This window comes from Hibiscus syriacus, unplaced genomic scaffold (assembly GCF_006381635.1).
Source record: "Hibiscus syriacus cultivar Baekdansim isolate YM2019G1 unplaced genomic scaffold, ASM638163v2 tig00110239_pilon, whole genome shotgun sequence".
In the NCBI taxonomy this organism is placed as follows: domain Eukaryota; kingdom Viridiplantae; phylum Streptophyta; class Magnoliopsida; order Malvales; family Malvaceae; genus Hibiscus; species Hibiscus syriacus.
In genome coordinates this window covers 1284385-1293054 of record NW_024062641.1, presented here as the reverse complement: position 1 = coordinate 1293054, position 8670 = coordinate 1284385, and positions in this window count along the sequence as shown.

Here is an 8670-nt window from a genome sequence, read left to right as displayed (position 1 = left end):
TTTGGTCCCTATAATTTGGTTATAATATTTATTCATATTTAGACTTTGGACCTTTGATTTTACATAATATTTGATTATAGTCCTTAATATTTACGAATGTATAAAATCATTTATTTTATGTATTGAAGCGTATTTTTTGCCCCGTATTCATTTTAGTCACCATCTTTAATGCCTTAGTGCTTTGGGTTTATTACTCATTAGGTCCTCGATGTTCTGTTTCTGTATTTTTTTACTTCATGAAATTATTGTATAATTTAGTTTCTTTTTTATTTTTATCATGTTTGTATATTTATATATATATTTATGTAATTATATATTATATCAAATTATATGTGTATATATCTATTTAATATTTTTAACCCTTTTTATTAAGTATGATTAGACTTTATTTTAATCCATTGTATTTATAGATGTGTATTTTAGTTCGAATCTGTACATTGGTTTATTATCAGTTTCTTTACAACTTACAGTTTTATATATATATAACGAATATTATTAGTCACATTTGCACCATAAATGTATTTTATTCATTTTTTTAGTATGTATTGTATAAGTTTGCTCGATATATTATGATTCCTTTACATATTTAAAAATATATTTGTTTAGCTATTAATTTATACTCCTTTGTGTATTTCACTCGAATATTTTCAAGAACTGTATTTGCAGAACGAGCATGGAAAGTATCACTTGATCGAAGTGGCACAATTCGATATGACGTTCGAACGAAATGAGAACTTGAAATAAATCTAGTTTATTTTACTAATTAAATCTTTTTTTAATGATTCAATGCTTTTTTTAAGAAACAATTTATATTTTTGTTTGTAAATGTCTATTTTTCATTTATATTCGATTTCCGTTTTTTAATCAATGATGAGGGAATATTCTTTTACAGATAAGAAATATGTGAGATAGCTTTCTCGATGGAGGATTGCTATTCTCGATGGAGGATTGCTAATCTCGAAATTTCTTTTCAAGTTAAAGAATTTTCCCTAAAAGTAATTCGAAACAAATTAAATAATGTTCAATGAATTGTTCATATTTTAACTTTATGTTTGATTTATGATTTCCACCGTTACGACAACGTGTAAAAGATTAAGTATCAATTTTTAGGCGTTGTGGGGGTACTTATCATTCCCCACGCGTAATCGACTCCCGGACCTGTTAAACTGAATCTTTGATAACGCAGACCGATTTTTGTCTGAAAAATGATTTTTCTTAAAATTGTTTTAAAAGATGTTTTTGGGTATTCGACCTACCTAACCTAAAGGTCGATGACGACTCCTATTCAACTCCCATCCAAATTAATCCAAAATCGTCAATTTTTCAATATAAAGCCATAAATATTTTTTATAAAATAATATTTAATTGTTTTAAAAAAATAGTTATGACAGTTACATGATAGTAATTTTTAGACCGACTAAATTAAAGTTTTTTGACAAATATTCATAAAACTATTTTGATGGTATAAACAAGTCAATACTTAAATTTGATGGTGTTTGATTTAATTTACCCTAAAGAAAAACAATGTCGACTAAATAGCTGTGGAAATTGAAAAATAAGACAAAAAGACATTAGAGACATTGTACTGTTAAAAAAATAATATGGCTTTCGGGTTATTGTTTTTACATTGTTGACCATGTGTTAACGTGATATTTTACAGTACTAACATGACGATCCACAGTACTAACATAATGATCCACAATACTAATATAATGATCCACATCATTAATATGGCAGTTCACTATGGCTGTTGACGTGATAGATGACATGACAAATAGACTAAATTACTTTTTTGATTTTGTTTGAAGCCTAAATTAAATTTTTATAAAATTCAAGAGATTATTTAATTTTTATAAAAATAAAAATTATTTTAAATTATAAATATAAATTTTCAAATAATTAAAAAATTAATTATAAAAATATTAAAATAAATTAAATTATTAAAAAAATTTATATAATGATTTAAATTTAAAATAATTAAATTTCTTTTTTTAGTATTTTTTAGTATTAATTTTATATAATGATTTAAATCATATTATATATACATTCTATTTTTAAAAGAAATTTATAACAATTTTAGTATTTTTAATGATTTAAAAAATAATACTTTTAATGATTATAAATAAAAAATTTCAAATAATTACAAAATTAATTATAAAAATATTGAAAATATTGAAAATACAAAATTTGTTATAAATTTCTTTTAAAAAGTAGAATGTATATAATATGTTATAAAGTAATTATTTAAATTATTAAAAAATTATAAAATAATTTTAAAAATATATATCATACATAATGTATACATTACACATATATTTTTTAAAATCATATACATGAAACATATATCATATATACAAAGTATTCTTACTAGATTAATCAAGAATTACGAAATTTAAATAGTCGAGACTTATAATTTTTGGATCAGTTGAAACTTATTATGTATTTTAATTATTTTTTTGTAACTCTCGATGTAAAATCCCAAATACCGGGTTATTGATCAAAGTGTGAAATTTTAAAGTTGTGACTAAATTCAAAAAATTGAAAAAGTTTAGGGGCTTAAGTGGAATTTCTTTATATATGATGGATTAGCAAAGATTGAATAATGGAGGGGAAAGATGGTCATTATACAAGGAATGAATTAAAAATATCTTAAGTGGAGTATATATGTGGGAATATGAAAGGAAGAAGTATCTGGAAATATTTTTCTTCTTCCTTTAGATAAGCCGTGAGCTCATTTCAAAGGTGAGTTTCTTATAAGTTGATTGTTTCTTTAATTTTAAGTTTGGCTTTTGGTCTTTAGGTGTTACATAAGATTAAGGAAAGCTTAAGGTTTCTTAAAACAAAAAGATGTATATGTTAGGAGAGATTGAATATAAGGGATTTTAAAGTGAATTGTTAAGAAAGAGTTAGTAAATGAATTTTGAAGTGAAATTTGACTTGTCATCAGTTAGAATAAGAGACTTATGAGGTTAGATAGGATTTATAATGAAGTTGAATATTTGGTATGATTTTGGATTTCAAGTATTCTAGTTAGATATTGGAAGTTAGGATAAGTTAAATTGATATAAATTGATTTGAATAGGTGAAGTTAAGTTTAAAGGCTTTAAAGAAGAGTAAAGTGAGAAAGTTAACAAAGTTTTGGAAAATTTTCGGGTTAAATGAGTAAGTTCTGGGAAAGGGGTATCGGTATTGGATGAACAATACCGATACTTCAAAGTGAAAATAGGCAATATTTGGGTCTGGGTATCAATACTAGATGAACAGTATCGATATCATAAGCTAAAAGTTGAGGAATTCTTCAAAGAGTATTGATACTGAAGTAGTATCATCGATACTAGGGGTATCGATACTAATGTACAAGTATCAATACCATTTTTAGAGATGAAATTCCAGAACCGAGAATATGTATCGATATTGAAGTATAGTATTGATACTATAAGTAAGAAGTATCGGTATTGTACCTTGGGTACCGATACTCTTTAGATTTAATCTTGGAAATTAGTGCTTCATTTAGCTTATGTTATCAAGGATTGAATAATAGTGATTCGAATTAAAACATTCATATCGATCATATATATTTTTGTAGATATCGAATGAAAGCCAGTATCGGACGAGTCAACGAGATAAGATTGATCAAGTGAGAAATAAGAGTTGTGCTTTAACTAGTGAGGCTAAGGTGAGTGCATTCTATTTTGTATATGGTGTTTTATGGAAATAAGACTTCCGATGAGTCTATTTCCAATGTTTGATTTCATGATTCCATGAATACAATCATGTTATTGATATGATTATTATGTGTACATAAGTAAGCATATGTTTATGTGTTATATACATTGTTATACATGACTTATGTGAATATATGAGGATAAGATTAAGCTATGTGATATGATTTACGTGATTATATAAACATGTGATATAAGCCATGTGACATGACCTACGTGATTATTTGTATATGTGATATAAGATATAATAAATTATATAAATGGTAAAGCCCATAGTATGTGATATGAGAGCTGAGGGTATAATTGGCATGCCAAGAGTCGAGATTTCTACGCGGCCATTCGGGACAATTCTATGTGGTCATTCGGAGCATTTCCACGCGGTCCTTCGGGACAATATTATGTGGTCATTCGAGACATTTCTATGAGGCACTTCGGTACAATTTCTACGTGGCACTTCGGTGTAATTTATACGAGCTTTGGTGACAACATTTGTGCACAACCTCAATACATTTGCATACCTTAAGTTCTCAGTAATGTACCATGGGCTATTAAAAGTTATAACATGAATTAACATTTCATAAGGTGATATATTACTATTGGTTAAATGCATGACTATGTATGTTTTGTTGACTAGATATATGATGATTCTTGTACAAAATATGATAGTATGTGATCGTATAGTTCATAATTGCATTATTGTATTATATGTCTCACTAAGTCCGTGACTTAGCTTGTGAGTGTTTCACATGTAGGTTCAAAGAAACAAGAAGATCCAAGCTAGGACAAGTCGGAAAGACAATAGAGACCAACTGAAGATCAAATCAGAATTAATTTAAGCCGTATGTATTTTATTATATGTTATTTTGTTAGTATGTAAAGGAAAGTTTAAATCAAATATGCTCTAATCAGTTTTGTAAACATTTTTTACTGTATTTATGTAAATTATTCAGTTTTATTTTAATGTAACTTTGAATTTTCAACTATTTTGTAAAAGTAAATGATTTGAAAAGTTAATGTGACATATCAGATTCATATCCTGGTCGAATACGGGTTGAGGTGTTATATTTAATGGTATCAGAGCTAAGGTTTAGTTGATTCTTGGCATAAACTAAAGTCAAAAAATGTTTTAAAAAGTATATATGCCAACAAAATAGTGAAAATTTCTGATCTGGTAAGTAATGATTATGTTGTCTTGCTAATAGAATTCATTGGTTATATCTTATTAGATGTCTGACCACGAGAGTTCCCGAAGTGAAGCGGGAGATGATAGACCTAAGGGAAGTAGCAATTCACATATTCTGGCAAAGCAAGGTGAAGAACAAGCACCTCAAGGAGTGCCTATACAAGATCAGGGAGCGTTCTTCAGGACGTTAGACGTTATCCTGACGCGTTTCCAACCTCTTGGTCCCCCAACTCCTATAATGAATATTGTGAAGGAGTTGAAATGATTAGGAGCTCTTGAATTCAAAGGTGAAGCGGAGGAAGGTCCTTTTGTTGTAGAGCTTTGGTTGAATGATATTAAGATAATGCTAGATGGACTCCACTATTCTGAAGAGAAGAAGTTAAATGGAGTGGTTTCATTGCTTCGTGAACAAGCAAGAGTATGGTGGAAAAATGTCACAATGAGAATGACTAGTGACCAAGTGACATGGTCTTTGTTCTTGGAAGAGTTTAAACTCAAGTACATTGGAGATCAGTTTGTAAGGCAAATGAAGCAAGAGTTTATGAGCTTAAAGTAAGGGAATTGCACCGTGTATGAATACGAGTGTGATTTTAATAAGTTGAGTCATTTTGCTACTGAGCTTGTTCTGACAGAGAATGATGTATGCGATTGGTTTGTTGAAGGCTTGCGTCCGAGATTAAAAGAAATATTGTTAGTTTTGAATCTGTCTTCATTCCAGGAAGTGGTTAGTTGTGCTAAAGCTCTAGAAAAAGCTTCTAATGAGAGGTTTGGAGAACAAAAAGCTTAGATGTCCAAGATAGTTGGTGCTTTCTCTAGTTTAGCACTATCAAAGAGGGGCAGAGATTCTGGTTTTTGATCTCAGGTGAGGTCTGAGTCACCTGCATCATCTGCTAGACGATCAAATCCTATAAGAGCCACACAGACTAGATCTGTAGGGTCTAGAACTAGGAGATCTAATCTGGGTCAAGCAAGACAGTGTCAACACTGTGGGAAAAATCATATCGGAGTATATTGGGTAGTCTCTGGAGCCTGTTTCAAATTTGAGGACGCCAAACATTTTATCTAGGATTATCCATTGATGGCTAGAGAGCCTGCACAGTCTGAACGATCTGCTTTAGTATCCCAAAGAGGAAGAAGTAGAGGAAGAAATTAGTTTGAGTCCTCTACTCAATAGGAAGTGCGTTCAGTTGCATGGGTTTACAACATAAAGACCAATGAACATTGCGATGATCCGAAGATCATTGCAGGTATTTTCCAGTTATTTGATAAATTTGTTTTGGTACTGATTGATCCATGTTCCACTTATTCATATATTAGTTGTAAGTTGGCGGGAGAGTTGAGAATTCAATAAGAAGTAACAAGTAATGAGGTGATAGTGACTAATCCATTAGGGCACAGTGCTCGGGTAAATCAGGTATGTCGAGGGTGTTCCATAAGGATTTAGGGAATTGAATTAACTGCTAATATGATGGAATTATCCTTTGACGAATTTGAAGTAATTTTGGGAATGGACTGGATATATCATTACCATGCCAATGTTGATTGTAGATTAAAAAGGGTAAATTTGATAAGTTCTTAGGGATTAGAAGTTATAGTGATCAGTGAAAGAATTAATCTGTTAGCAAACGTAATAACAGTAATGTCGGCGAAGAAGTTATTGTTATAAGGATTTCAAGGTTTCATTGCTAATGTGATTGGTACTCGAGCTGTGAAGAAAGGATTAGAGGATATTCTAACAGTTAGAGAGTTCCCCGATGTTTTTTTAACGGGATTGTCGGGATTACCTCCAGACAGGGAAGTTAAGTTTAAAATTGAGGTAATTCCTGGAACAACACCGATTACAATGGAACCTTATCGAATGGCTCCAAAAGAATTAAATGAGTTAAAGATTCAGTTGAAAGAATTGTTAGATAAGGGATTTATCAGACCAATTGTGTCACATTGGGGAGCTCTAGTGTTGTTTGTAAAGAAGAATGATGGTTCAATGCGTCTCTGCATTGATTATCGATAGCTCAACAGGTGACCATAAAGAACAAGTATCCCCTCCCGAGAATTGATGATTTGTTTGATTAGTTAAAGGGAGCTTCAGTCTTCTATAAGATCGATTTGTGTTCTGATTATCATCAATTGAAGATTCAGGAAAGAGATATTGCAAAGACAACTTTTAGGAATATATATGGTTTTTACGAGTTCATTGTTATGCCGTTTAGGTTAACTAATGCACCTGCTGTGTTTATTGATTTAATGAATATAGTATTTTAACCATATCTTGATAAGTTTATGGTTGTTTTCATTGACGATATTCTGGTATATTCAAAATTCAATGAGGAACATGACGAGCATCTTAGAGTAGTTCTACAAACTCTACGAGATAAGAAGTTATATGTCAAACTATCTAAGTGTAAGTTTTGGTTAAATGAGGTGGCATTTCTTGGTCATGTGATATCTTCAGAAGGAATTCGGGTAGATCTTCAAAACATCAAAGCCATTTTGGACTAGGAGATTCCAAAAAATGTGTTTGAAGTTCAGAGTTTCCTAGGTCTTACAAGTTATTATCGAAGGTTCGTTAATAACTTTTCGATAATAGCTTTGCCTTTGACCAAGTTACTGAGGAAAAATGTATCTTTTTCTTGGACCTCTGAATGTCAAGAAAACTTTGAAGCGTTAAAGAGAATTTTGACAGAAACTCCAGTATTGGTCTAACCTGAATCGGGCAAGAACTTTATGGTTTACAGTGACGCATCCTATAATGGTTTGGGATGTGTACTGATGTAAGAAGGGAGAGTAGTGGCATATGCATCTAGACAATTAAAACCGCATGAGAAGAACTATCCGACACATGATTTGGAGTTGGCTGCAGTAGTGTTCGCTCTCAAAATATGAAGTCACTACTTATATGGTAAACGTTGCTAACTCTATACGGATCATAAGAGTTTGAAGTATCTGATGACTTAGAAAGAAAGAAATTTGTGACAACGAGGGTGGATCGAGCTTCTTAAAGATTATGATATAGTTATTGATTTCCATCCTGGGAAAGCCAATGTGGTAGCAGATGTGTTAAGTAGGAAGACATTTTCATCTTTGCGAGCTTTAGATGTACAGTTGTCATTAGATGGAGATAGCGCATTATGTGCAGAATTGAATCTTAGGCCAACGTTGTTGGATCGAATCAAAGAATTACAGAGTATAGATGAAAATTGTTTAAAAAGAATGGAGCAAGTAAAGAATGAAGAAAATAAGGATTTCGAAGTTAAGCTAGATGGTCATCTATATTATCATGGGAGACTAGTTATTCCAGACGATGAGGAATTGAAGAAGGATTTGTTGACAGAAGCTCATTGTAGTTTGTTGACTATCCACCCAGGTGGACACAAGATGTATATGGATCTTAAGAGTCATTATCGGTGGCCGGGAATGAAAATAAGTATTACAAAATTTATATCCAAATGTTTGACATATCAGCAAGTCAAAGCTGAGCATCAAGTTCCTTCGGGATTATTGCAACCAATCTTCATTCCTCAGTGGAAATGGAAGAACGTGACGATAGACTTTGTGACGGGATTACCTCTGACTTCAAATCAAAGATATTCAATTTGGGTAATAGTTAACCGATTAACCAAGTCAGTGCATTTCATTCTCGTCCGAGCTGATTTCTCCATGGATAAATATGATGAGTTGTATATTAAAGAGATAATTCGACTGCATGGTGTACATGTTTTAATTGATTTTGACCGAGATCCTCAGTTCACATCAAGATTTTGGAAG